The sequence below is a fragment of the Engraulis encrasicolus genome, chromosome 14 (assembly GCF_034702125.1).
Source record: "Engraulis encrasicolus isolate BLACKSEA-1 chromosome 14, IST_EnEncr_1.0, whole genome shotgun sequence".
Taxonomy (NCBI): domain Eukaryota; kingdom Metazoa; phylum Chordata; class Actinopteri; order Clupeiformes; family Engraulidae; genus Engraulis; species Engraulis encrasicolus.
This window is the reverse complement of record NC_085870.1, coordinates 35,149,392-35,163,926: the sequence shown is the minus strand read 5'-3', so window position 1 is coordinate 35,163,926 and position 14,535 is coordinate 35,149,392.

Sequence of the window (14,535 nt, the reverse complement as noted above, 5' to 3'; positions counted from 1 at the left end):
ATGAGGACCCCATTCTGGGCCCTCTGTCTCCCTAGGCCCGGGACAAGTGACCCTTTTGTCCCCCCCCTCTCGGTTTCCCTGACTGCCGGCACACAACCGCATGGCTGCTGACAGCTTTGGCCGGGCCCAGAACAAAGCCATCTGAAGGACCCCCCCACCACCCAATAGGCTACATACAATGTATGATGAGCTATATCTGGGGCCCGTTTCTCCCTGGGCCTGGGACAACTGACCCCTTTGACTTCCACCCCTGTCGTCTTCCCTGCCAACCGCTCTCAGGCTCACAGGCAGCAGCAGACGGCCAGAGATAAGGAGAACAGCCGGGCTGACAGACAGACAGGCAGACAAATAGGCTGACAGAGAGGCTGATGGACAGACAGACAGACAGACAGACAGACAGACAGACAGACAGACAGGCAGGCAGACAGGCAGGCAGACAGGCAGGCAGGCAGGCAGGCAGACAGGCAGGCAGGCAGGCAGGCAGGCAGGCACAAACAGTTTTACAGCAACTTCTCTACTTTGCATCATCCTACATTTCCATTTACCTGGTGCCAAACAAATAAAGAAAATACATCACGATAACCCACAATTGCAAACAAAGTACATTACATGTTACACATTATTAGATTAACAGAATAAAATAACTCTGGCAAGGTTTTAACTTTTATTTCAGGAGACAGACCGCTGATAATAATATCATTAGCATAGTAATAAAATAAATGGCACAATTGATTGAAGAGATGCAAAGCTCAAAGGGCATCCACATCAGAGCGAGGGCTCTGTTGATGCTGGGTAAATCCAGACTGTGTCCTTGGCACACTGCCGAGAGTGAAAAGAAGCACCCTGTCATTATACAGAGGCAGACAAGTTCTTGTAAAATGCTGTAAACTGCTGTGGGGAAGTGTTACTTCCCATAGCCGCGATTGTATGCATGCATTCATTGTATGCATCCTCGCCAGCCAGAAAAATAGGCCTTAAGCGAAGGAAGTTAGTATTGAGAGCAATGTTAGTGTGCAGCATGAATGTTGGTTTTGTGGCTCTGTACCATGAGAGTCAATACTTCCATCGGAAGTCATTGATTTAGACAAACCAACACAGGACATTGATTCAGTCAGCATCAAGGCTAAATCATAGATTAGCATTTGTTTGCTCAAGGGTTAAACGGTTGCTTTAGATGCCAAATGTTTTGCAAACATATAGTTTGATGGTTGTCTTTGCATCTTAAAGGCCAACTTCCGATAAAACACAATTTTACTCACTCCTTTCGAAGATCGGACGGTCACCCCAAGTTAAACTCACTTGCAAGGCTCTCATAGCGGTGCGTCAACTCTCCTGGCTGTGTTTCCCGGTGTTTCCCAATTGACATAAATAATGCGGAGAAACGAGCGAATCACGAAAGCCTTTCTGTGTTGCGTCACGTCGAAAGAAGGCGTTGCCCACAAAGGTTTATATCGACCCATTTATCTAAAAACATGTCGAGTAATTTTTTTCTGCTTGTTTTCAAAACAAGCAACGTCTGGTGGCCCGAAACCTAGCTTAGCTTAGCTATCAGCTGGTTGCTACTCTCAGGTACACACACAGCACAAAGCCTCATACATACAGCAAGCTCACTCTGGTTGCTCCGTGCCTGCAGCTCGCCTAGGGGTCGCTGTCAAAAGAGCACAGCCCTGAATGGAGCCTGCACGCCTCCGTTGGTGCCCCTATAGTGCAATACCACCCGGGGAAGTGGCGACTCTGTTTCCCATTACATTCTCTCCAAGAACTGGAGGACTGAGCCAATCAGAGACCCAAAAGAAGTGCATAGCATTTTTATGTAAAGGGGATCGCTGACAATCATATTTACTTTTTGCTGAGGAGGTTTAACCATGCCATGACAACTTTGTGAGTTTGTGACATTGTGAGTTTTAAGTAGCCTAATAGATTAAGACATGGGCATTACCATTTTGGTGACAATAAGATTAAAACAGAGGCCTCTACATGAAAGCGTTTTTTAATCTTCTCATGTGCACACTTATGGAGAAGGCTTTATCTACAGGCGAAGTAATGTTATGGAAATGCTTGTAGGCCTACTTACGTTTGATATAGTTTTTTTCCCTCTCACTTGTACTCGACCGTGATGCGTCTATAGGCTTGTATCTTTGTAGGTGGGCACAACAAGTGAATGCACTGTGGGCTTTTTGCTTCCTCTTTGAGCTGACAGGCATAAGCAGCATGTACAGGGCTGGACTGGCCATCTGGCATAGCGAGCATTTCCTGGTGGGCCCTGCACCCTCAAGGGCCCCTATTTTCAGAAATTTAAAAACAAACAATTCTGAAAATAGGGACCCACGAGGGTGCGGGGCACACCGGGGAGTCAGTTCTGTGCCGCTAATTATGAAGGGCCCCAAAAGTGCCCGATCCCTATTTCTCCCCCAGTCCAGCCCTGAGCATGTATGGACTAGTCACGTCTGTGCTGCACATGATAGAGGCTCTCATGATTAAAGCTCCTGACAGGCCCTCAGGAAACACTAGTACCCAAATTTAGCAGTTCCCAACATTGATTTGGCTGCGTTTACAGGCCGTCACTGTGTGGAACACAGCAGGCTTCCTGACAAGTGTTTTATATCATCAATCTAACTGTGTGGTTAATTATAGACTATATTATATCTTGCCAACAAAAGAAGAAGAAAAAAGGAAATCCTGTCAAACACTATTTTTCACTCCCTCTCTCTCACACACATTTCTGTGGTGATGATGGCTTTATAGTACACCTGGGGAATATCTTTCACACTTATTTCTTTCTCAAATAAATGATAATCAGCAAGAGATTGCGAAAATTCAAGCAAACACTACTAGACTGAGAATATATAATTCCAAGGCCTAAGGAAAAAAATGCTCAGAGCAAATTTGGGGGATGGAGAGTAAACATACCAGTTGAGGGTGTGGATTCCAAATACATGTATGCTGTTTATCAAGCTGATGCAGATCAAATCAAAGTTACCCTGCATTGAATATATTACATGAAGAGTCTAGAAAAAACAACATACAGGCCACAGATAAATAGGTCTACATATTATCATACAGTAAAAAAATATATAGTGTTAATTCATCACTCTGATTCAGTCTAGAAGATGTTAAATTGATTCTCTAAGAATTGAATTAACATTTGTTTTACTGAGTAGGATATCACTGGCCCGACTCTTGCCAGATGAATGTAGATGAAGTGATGAAGTGGTTTTATACTTTGCCAAAGTGATGAATTCTTCCAGGGGGGCAAAGGGCTGAACTGAGGCCCAAGGCACCCTTGATATGTACTCAAAGGTTCATGTTGTGAGTATGAGGCAATAACATGTACTACAGTTGTACTTACAAGTTATTACACTAGTTATTCCACTGGACCTAATGAGTATGTACACTGCAATTAAATGCCCTTTTCAGGTCATTTGTTTTACCTCATTCTTTAAATGATGCACAGAGACCAAATGTATTTATTTGTGGCAATGAAACTTTCACTCTTCTCCCTACTGAAGAGGGCCCCACCTTTTGAAATACTGTATATCTCCAATGGAATGATCACAAAGGATGTGTGGAGCAATAACAGCTGGTAGGAATCATCACGCGACCCCCTATACTGAAGGACATACAGGGCTATATATTGCTACTTTTTCAAGCAGCATCCTTCATTTGGTTGCATAGGGTAAGCGGTTAGGGCGTCAGACCCTCCAGGTTGGTGGGGGGAATAATTAACCAGTGCTCTCCCCCATCCTCCTTCATGACTGAGGTATACCATGAGCATGGTACTGTACCGCCACACTGTTCCCTTTGAGCACCATTGGGGGCTGCCCCCTTGCACAGGTGAGGCATAAATGGAGTTTCGTTGTGTGCAGTGTGCACTTGTGTGCTGTGTCACAATGACATTGGGAGTTGGAGTTTCCCAGATGAGTTTTCACTCACGCTTTCGCTTTCACTTTCACTTTCACTAAAAGACAGCAAAAAAAGAATTTCTATATATTTCAACTATTTTTATTGAGATTCATACACATATCGTGTCAGCAGGATCAAGCAACAAGCACAGAAACATTTTGTCTAGTAACAATTCACCATTCAAGTTGATCCACGAATGTGAGATAACTGAGATCACGAACACTCTCGCTCTGTCTCTCTCTCCCGCTTGCTAGCTTGCGCGTGCGCGTACACACACACACACACACACACACACACACACACACACACACACACACACACACACACACACACACACACACACACACACACACACACACACACACACACACACACACACACACACACACACACACACAAACACACACACACACACACACATAAACACACACACACACACACACTTCTAGAAACACTTATTGGAGTAAAAATGGAAAAAAAATAGAATAATAATAATGATAATAATAACAGTACTATAAATAATAGGCCACTACTAATAAAGGAATAATAAGCTTAAGTTAATAAGCAAAATATAAGTGAAAAGATAATAATAATCAAAAGCAATAATAAAATATAAATGAATTAATACATTAAAAGGAAAAGGGTCAGGGGTGGGGCTTGGGTGGGGAGTCAGGATTGATTTAATCCAACCAGAAAAATAAGTTCTGGTTGATTTCGCAGTGCACAGTTTAAGTTTAAAGCATTCCCTTCTCCACTTTAAAGAGGAGTCTCATGTGAAGGTGTGAAAAGGATGAACATTATACGGCAGGTGTATAATAAGGGTTGTTATTATAATTGTTGCTGCTATGTATTGAAGCAATATAACAGGAGTGGGGATGGTAAGTATTCAGTCATAGCTTTATTATCATGTCAGGAAATGAGTGTGCAGTCTATTTGCCATATGGCAACACCAGTGACTGAATATAAGGATGTACTGCTGAAATAAACTAAACTATTAACATTGGATATTTATGATGCTCCTTAATCCAAGGTGTCAAAGCCATATTGTTCTCCAGTCTTCCATCTGTCTCTGTGAGCCACAGATTTGTTTGATGTAGTTGCAATTTTATAATTTGCCGGGAACTGAGCGTGCAGTCTATTTGTCATATGGCAACACCAATGACTGAATATTAGGAGGTGAAGTCATTGGACAACACTCATGAATGCAAACACTATAAAATCACTATTGACATTGGATCTTCATGATGTCCCCCAATCCAAGGTGCCAAAGCCATATTAGTCTACGATCTTACATCTGTCTCTGTGTGTCACATATTTTTGTTTAAGCAATACATTGGCATCAGGAACTGTGCATTGGGGCCAAGTTCTACCCATTTTCATTTTCTTACACACTTTTTTTGTGGCCTCCTATTTGCATGAACACTATCAAACAGCCACTGTTCTCTCTGAACAGGCTCTCAATCAAGCTTCTTCACGGAGGACAGAAACTCAATGATGTAAGTATAAGTTAAAGGACCAGTTCAGTCAATTTCAATATGTTGTTGTATTGCTCACGCTACCCTTGACTTGTCAGTACCCACATTTTTCGGCTCAGCCCTTTCCAAGATATGATATGAGCTATTCTAATGAGGGCAGTGTTTATTTACATTTCAAACATTTTTAACATAGGCCTACTCCAAATATTGTCCCAAAAGGTACCGCTGTTTGCTAGTTGTCTGCTGACCGTATAACCTTTTGGATGTTTTTGGGAATAAATAAAAATGTTTTTTTGAAATGTAATTAAAGCACTGCCCCCATTACAATGACAAGGATCTCGGAAAAGGCTGAAGAAGAAGAAGAAAAAAATCTCAGGTACTGACAAGTCCAGGGTAGTGTGAGCATTACAACTGCATGTTGAAATTGACTGAACTGGTCCTTTAAGACCATAAGTAAAGTCAGTGTTGTTCAGCCATAGCCAGAGGCAGATAGAAAAAGAAAAAGGTCTCGGTTTAGTATGCAGGTTTAGCACTCAAAATCAAGTTTGGTAAACAAAATATTTTGAATCAGCAACCTTAAATTAAGTAGGCCCCTAATAATTATGACGGTTTACCAACCTTTCCCCAAAACCGCCCTCAGGTCTACTCGTGATCGCACTGGTCTATTGCACAACGTGGATTTGATTATGAAAACCGATGGTGCAAGCAAACAAACCAGCTGGCGTCAAAAATGTTTTTGTGGAATAAGGTAAGGCATCACCACACTCCTTTGGTGTTTCTCTACGTGATTATCTGTCTATATTATTAAGTATCACTTTTCTATAATAGACGGATTTGAATTAAGTTACACATGTGATAGTTCACAGACTGCACTGAATTAGAAACATTGCTGAACATTTACACTTTAGTTAGTTACTGTATGCATAAGCCCGGAGTAAATCACAACAAAAAGACAATGCCACAATTCAAAAAGATGACTGTGAGTTGAGATTTATTTATTAATTGATTGATTAGTTGTTTGGTTGGATGTGAATTCATTGATTCATTGATTGACTGATTGATCACACGAGAAATTATTTTCCTTGACTGTCCACACTACATTAGTAGGACAGTGCATAAATTAGTAGAGCAGTCACAAACCAGCACAACACATTAAGGTAATACTTCCAAATAAGGGGCCATAATTAACAATAAAGTAGCTACAACCTAATACTTAAGTAAGGGTTAATAATCATTACTTAATGCCACATTAGACACATATTAATTGTTATTAATGCATTAGTAAGCAGTTACTTAACTATTAGATAACTATTACCTTGTGTTACAAGTTAATAGCATATTATTATTTAACTAATAGATAAGTAAGGGCACAGTTAATAGTTAAGTAGCTATCAGGTCATACTTAACTAAGGACCAAAATTAACACTTACTTAATACAAAAGCAAGGCATAACTAATGGTTATATAATACATAAATATTGGGTTTTGGGACCCTTATATTAGAGTTGGCTGAGGATAACTAATGGTTAATTAATAGATAGATATTGGTGTTTGGGACCCTTATATTAGAGTTGGCTGCGGATAACTAATGGTTAATTAATCGATAGATATTGGTGTTTGGGACCCTTATAATAGAGTTGGCTGAGCATACCTAATAGTTAAGTAATTAATCTACTGTGACATCTAGTTTTCACTCATTCAAATCACTATAATAGTGGCAACAGGAGCCATTATATAGCAAGGATTGGACGTACACTTCTCAATGATGGTGGGGTGATGAGATGTAATTTTTTCATGTACCACTTATTAGTTTTAACGGTAAAAACCCTACAGTAAATGCAGAACATTATGAAGAGTAATAGTTTTGAAGTGAAACTAAACCATTCCTTTGTGATAATTAGGTTAATGTTTGAGAATATTAGCTCCAAGAAGAGCAGTGCATGATGGGTACGCAATCTATAGACAACAATAATTCGGTATTATTTAATCATTAGATATGCCTTACTTTTGTATTAATAGCTACTTAACTATTAACTGTAGCCTTACTTATCTATTAGTTAAATAATTATATGCTATGAACTTGAGACACATGGTAATAGTTATCTAATAGTTAAGTAACTGCTTACTAATGTTTAACATGTGAATTAATAACAATTTATATGTGTCTAATGTGTCATTAAGTAGTGATTATTAACTGTTACTAAAGTATTAGGTTATAGCTAATTTGCTGTTAATTATGTTAATTATAATTATATATATGGCCCCTTACCATGTGTCTCAAGTTAATAGCATATAATTATTTAAATAATAGATAAGTAAGGGTACAGTTAATAGTTAAGTAGCTATTAGGTCATACTTAACTAAGGACCTTAATTAACACTTAGGCCTACTTAATACAAAAGTAAGGCATATCTAATGATTAAATAATACCGAATTATTGTTGTCTATAGATTGCGTACCCATCATGCACTGCTCTTCTTGGAGCTAATATTCTCAAACATTAACCTAATTATCACAAAGGAATGGTTTAGTTTCGCTTCAAAACTATTACTCTTCATAATGTTCTGCATTTATTGTAGGGTTTTTACCGTTAAAACTAATAAGTGGTACATGAAAAAATTACATCACCCCACCATCATTGAGAAGTGTACGTCCAATCCTTGCTATATAATGGCTCCTGTTGCCACTATTACAGTGATTTGAACGAGTGAAAACTAGATGTCACAGTAGATTAATTACTTGACTATTAGGTATGCTCAGTCAACTCTATTATAAGGGTCCCAAACACCAATATCTATCGATTAATTAACCATTAGTTATCCACAGCCAACTCTAATATAAGGGTCCCAAATATCAATATCTATCTATTAATTAACCATTAGTTATCCTCAGCCAACTCTAATATAAGGGTCCCAAAACCCAATATTCATGTATTAATTAACCATTAGATATGCCTTACTTTTGTATTAAGTAAGTGTTAATTTTGGTCCTTAGTTAAGTATGACCTGATATCTACTTAACTATTAACTGTGCCCTCACTTATCTATTAGTTAAATAATAATATGCTATTAACTTGAAACACAAGGTAATAGTTATCTAATAGTTAAGTAACTGCTTACTAATGTTCAACATATGCATTCATAACAATTCATATGTGTCTAATGTGGCATTAAATAATGATTATTAACCCTTACTTAAGTATTAGGTTGTAGCTACTTTACTGTTAATTATGGCCCCTTATTTGGAAGTGTTACCCACATTAATAACTAAAAACAAGTAGGTTACATAAAACTATAAGTCCATTGAATCCAAAGAGTTTGGTTGTAAGCAACTTGAATTTCTAGCTTGAAAGATATTTTGTCCTTCAACTGAGAAACATCAATTTCAGATTGATGTAATAGCAGGCATTCCTACACTTCTACCACAACTTGACAAAGGAGTCAAAATGCCATGCATCTTCCTAGCTAAATTCAACATATTTTTGGCCCTGCCGTGGCCAACCGGTGGGGCACTCGTCCACCATGCGGCTGACCTGGGTTCGATTCCCGGCCCGGGTCCTTTGCCGGCCCCTCCCCGTCTCTCTCTCCCCGTCCGCTTCCTGTCCGCCTCTCACACTGTCCTGTCGAAAAAGACCACCAAAAGAAGTGTTTAAAAAAAATGTTAAATTTAATAGGCTATATTTTCAATAGCACAAGAGGGAATGGCATTGGTGACAAATATCACCATGGGTGTTGGTACCCGTTGGTACCCGTACTGGGGAAAACAGGTCCCATGATAATATGCAGGCTTAGCATTCAAAATACAATTCTGAATCAGCACCCTCAAATGCAGTAATTATGAAGGTTTGCCAACTTTGCCTCAAAATTGCCACCAGGACAAATCTTATGTGAAAACACTGGTCTATTGCACAACTTGGAGTTGAATATGAAAACAGATGGTAAAGCAAACAACCAAACAACAAGTTGGTGTCAAAACATGTTTGTGCAATAAGGCATGATATTTCCACACTCCTTTTGACAGCCTACGACGCCTACATATAGGCCTAATCTATTTATTCTGCATATGTGCAAAGAGAGCTGATGTATTGCATTAAAGTTATAGATGTGATCACAGTCCAACACATTCATTTAGGAACATTTCTGAACAGTTATTTTAATTTATGTAGTATACTGAAGTCAATCACAACAAAGTAAGAATTACACTTCAAAAGAGAATTGTGTTTCGAAAGAGAAACAAAAAACTTTGATGAGCTAATAAATTAAATGAGTCACAGAAGTGCTTCATCATGTTGTGTCTGCTTCATTTACTCGCTTGGCCACTGGGGAATCCTTTTGATCTCAGTGGAGCAATTAAGGGATTTCACAGACTACACACAGACAATTACAGTGTTGCATTCAACACAGAGTCAAATTCAAGATTCAGAGAAGGACCAACACTATGGGTGTTTGGGTCATTTTGACCCGTTTTCAGTTATTTTTCTTTCACATTGAGATTAATTGGCTTTGGCTCATTTTCTGTGAGGAACATAAATCTGAGAAAAAAAACAGTGACTAACACTTGCTAGTGGCTCAATCTGAGAGTTTGGATTGACTTTACTCACTTTCTTCACCATCTCTTTATCATTCTCTCTCTCTGTATCTCTCACACTCAAAAACATATATAGGCCTAGGCTACACAGAAATTCATGAACAGTATGAAAGTAAAATGAGGGTGAATATGAACTATGATTTTTTCTCTTTTAAAATACTTTTTATATGCCAGAGTCAAAATGACCCAAACACCTTCTGTGCAACAAAAACTCAAACACCTTGGGGTTAAATTTCACTCTAGACTGTAATATGAACACTGTGTGGTATAGTTTGTGATTCTGTTGGAGTCTGGCTGGGTGTGAGAAAGAAAATCCCCCTCATCAACCCCTCCTCAAAAAGAAAAAAAAAACACCCAAAGTTCAACACCCAAGCAACCTGCAGTTGTCAGGACTTCTTCATACAGTGGTTGAAAGGGGGAAGGGAGTGCTGTGCTGGAGAACCGACCACAAATGCCATCCTTTATGGTTGGGCAAACTCAGCTCACTCGAGTTGACTATTACCACGGCAACATCATGAGAAGAGAGGAGAGGGCCCAGAGAACCTGAGATGCAAAGAGAGGGTGGGGTGTGGGGGTGGACTCATGAAAAGTCTTGTTATTGAGAACTTCTCAACACCCAGAGTAAGCAGCTTTTATCCAACAACCTAAGCTAGCAGCTCAGTGTCAGCCTGGCTTTGTCTCCCTCTCACTCTCTCTTGCTCTTCATCTCTGTTTCTCTCTCTTTCTATCCCTCTATCTCTATTTGTCTTTCTGTCTCTGTGACTGTCTGTCTGCCTGTCTGTCTGTCTGTCTACTCTCTCTCTCTCTCTCTCTCCATCTCTGTTTCTCTTTCTTTCTATCCCTCTATCTCTATTTGTCGTTCTGTCTCTGTGTCTGTCTGTCTATTCTCTCTCTCTCCATCTCTCTCTCTCTCTCTGTGCTCCATTCCTGGCATGGTGACCGTGTTCACGGTGCTCGAGATCCCTTTCAAGTGCCAACACCACGGGGCTATCTGACCAGCTGCTCTCCGCAGTCAGTGCAGTGCAGTGTGGGAACCGGGGAGATGTTTGTCTCGCTCAGTCAGTACGTGTGCCGTGCCGTGTGGTGTGCCCTCCTAATCTGTTAGCAGGAATGTCCTGATAACCCAGGGGCTGATTCCAGCATGCCTGCCATGGCAGAGAGAAGGAACCTCGCTAACCCCCACACCACACAGCAAGGAATGCACACACTGAAATGCTGCAAATGTATGCTGTGGTTTTTGTTGTTGCTCTGTGTGCTAATGTCCGTGTCTCACTGACACACATACATAAACCCCGTCCAGTGCAGACACTCTGGCCACTACTCCCAACTCCGGCCCTCTAAGATTTTGCACCAGATGCTATAGAGCAGAATGTTTCCATGACTGTCTGCCAGCCATATTTTTTCCCCACTATATAGCTTTTCCCTTCATAAATGGTTACAGTTTTTACAAGCGCAGGTGTGCATTGACATGGATTCTGCCAATGAAATGAATACGTATATATTGTATAGTACATGACTGAAATCACGTACTAGTATGTCATAGCTTCCATGTGTTCCAGTTGAGATGAGGTAAAGCAACACCAAGAAAGGCCCGACGCGGTTTGCGCTGGGGCAGGTATATCACAACCAGGCAAGCAAGGCAATTGCCTAGGGCCCCCAGCTGAGAGGGAACCCCTGGTAATGACATACTTGATTTCAAAAGTCAGAAATGACAACTTGTGAGTGTGGAAGTGCCCCTCTAAAATTCAATGACCAAAAAGTGCAAGGGTACTGCTATGAAATTATTTCTTGTGGTGGCAATTTTTCAAGTTTCAAGAAAATGAAGCAGTAAGGGACCCAAGCCCCGCACTTTCCCTAGAGCCCCCAAGTACATTGAAACGTCCCTGAGCTGGGCTAATAGCCCTGCAGGCTATTGGGAGCAGTCACATGTTCCTTTGCGGCAATCTTCCCAGCAGGGCTGGACTGGGATGAACAAGCAGGCCGGGCATTTTTAGACAAGACCGGTCCGCCAGGTGTTACGTAAGAGAGACAATGAAGCCTGTGACAACAATTTTAGTAATTTATTACAAGCTATTTTTTACCACAACAGCCAAAATTAATATCTAAATCTGACTCAGAGAGGTCCGCTTGTAGCGGCATGAGAACTGATACCACTGCATTGAGGGTCCGCCAGGCAAATGCCCGGTATACCTTATGGCTAATCCAGCAGTGCTCCCCAGAGAAGTTGTGCTATTTGCTGTGTGGGGACAGGACAGTTAGCCCTGGGGAGTGTTCCCTGGGCCTCAGATCATTCTCCTTGTTCCAAGTGTTTGACCGTAATGAGTTTCACATTACTTGGCATATAAAGGCAAACCCTGAAGTCCTGGCGCTCCCTCTGTCATGATGTGGCCTAACTATCCTGAAGTTGTAAAACTGTGGCATACGAAGCAGTTTTCCAAATTGCTGCTGCATCCTAGAGGAATGATCTAATAGTGTAACGTATTCTACTATATATGAGCTATATATGATTATTTTATGTGTAAATATGTGTGTTATGTCTTGTGGACAATGTCTTTATGTCTTTATTTATGTGTGTATGCTACTTGACACCTTAATTTCCCCCTGGGATCAATAAACGATACTCTACTCTACTCTCTACTCTACTCTACTATTGAAGTACTATATAGCGTTCTACTCTTCAAACTGAGACATTCTACTATTGAAATTGAAACAAGTAATAATACATTTGGCATACCATTAAGAAAATAAATCCAAAGTGCTGAAGGACTGCATCAGAAAGATTGAAAGGTTGGAGTATTGAAAAGAAGTATGAGCACAAGTACATGTGAAACTGGCAGGAATTCTCCTTCAAACCTTTATAAACTGGGCCGCAACGCACATAAGCACAGAGCCTTCGTCAGGGTAGGCCTATATGCTGCACTATACGTTCCATGCCACAGGATACATTGTAGCCATGAGGAATGTATTGTATTTCATAGCTGACAAAGAATCCAAATGACTTCCATAATCAGGTTGTTCTGCAGAATTTGTTCTCTTTTTCTCTTACCCCCTTTTAACCTCCCTTTGCAATTGTTCCTCTTAGTGAAGAATATCATGCTCAGTGCAGATTTGATGTCAGAATTGAGGGGTGTTTTTTGTTTGTTTGTTTTTTGTTTTTTGTTTGTTTGTTTGTGAACGTGAAGACTGAAGTACATTTGTTTAAAACTAAGTTAAAATATTTTATTTATTTATTTATGTATTTATTTTCTTACAACCACCATTAAGTGGGTTAGAATAATGTTTTGACATTATCATACTCCACCCCCAGGTTAATAACATTAACCAAAACTGAAGTGAAAATCACCTGGGAGATATCAGCTTTTTTCCAGACCTGCTTTTCTCTGTGGAATGATGCAGTAACTGAACATCTTCTTAAGTTCATTTGTCGATTGCTTATAAAAAAATTGTGGTATCACTTTATTTTAATGGTTCACTATTACAGTGGATCTACCACATTAGGTACAGTGTAATAACCAGTGTAACAATATTTAATACCATGTAATACCATGTACCAACGTTGTACTTACATCTAGGGTTAGGTTTAGGGTTAGGTACATAGTATCACACTGGTATTACATGGTACACACTGATCAACACTGTGCCTAATGTGGTAGAGTCACTGTAATAGTGAACCATTAAAATAAAGTCTTTTGCTTTGCATTCTTTTAGTGCCCCATCAATGCCAGACTTTTTTAAGAGGTTAAGAGGGTTAGATCTGATCTGTGTGACAATGATTTGTGCAAAGATCTTGATAGCCATGTGTTTGTAGCCCATAATAACTTGTTCTAATCCTATAACATGCTCCCTATAACTCTTTAGCGCAGAACCTGTGATATAACCTCACTGTCACCAAAATTGTAATGGCTATGTCTTAATCTGGCTATGTCTAAATCTCGGTACTGTCATAGCAATGTTGTTATGATGTAGTTGAGTATTTTCAGAAAATAGTGAATAGGCCCACCGGCGACCCCATCTGCAGTAAGAGGGTACACCTGTTATTGTAACAGAACAGATAGCAATCTCCCCTTGCACCTGACCATTGTAGAGCATTTCATAGTCATTGTGTATGCTGCCTCCGCCTCCTGTCTCCAAAGCTGGTCAAAGCAAGTGTTCTTGGCCCTTCCACAGCAACACAGTAGATTGCAATCAAAGATTCAAAAGAGAGTAGGGCTGGACTGACCATCTGGCATATTGAGTATTTCCAGGTGGGCCCTGAAACCTCTTGGGCCCCTATTTTCAGAAATGGGGCTCCTTTCAGCCAAAAGTGCCTGGGCCCTATTTCTCCCCCAGACCAGCCCTGAAAGGAAGTGACCTGTCCTTTTGTCATGTTGCCACATAGCCTAAATCTGGTATCCTCATGGCTACCTGGAAAAGAAAGACCGGAACAAGTCACTCCCTTCCAACCCTGTTTCTCTGCCTAATTGTGTTGTGCTGTATCCTTGATCTAATGTGGATGCCATCTCTTCAAGCGACTAACCCTCCCACAGCAAGCATCCTTATACACAAGCAATTTCTGAGCAATGCCAAGCACA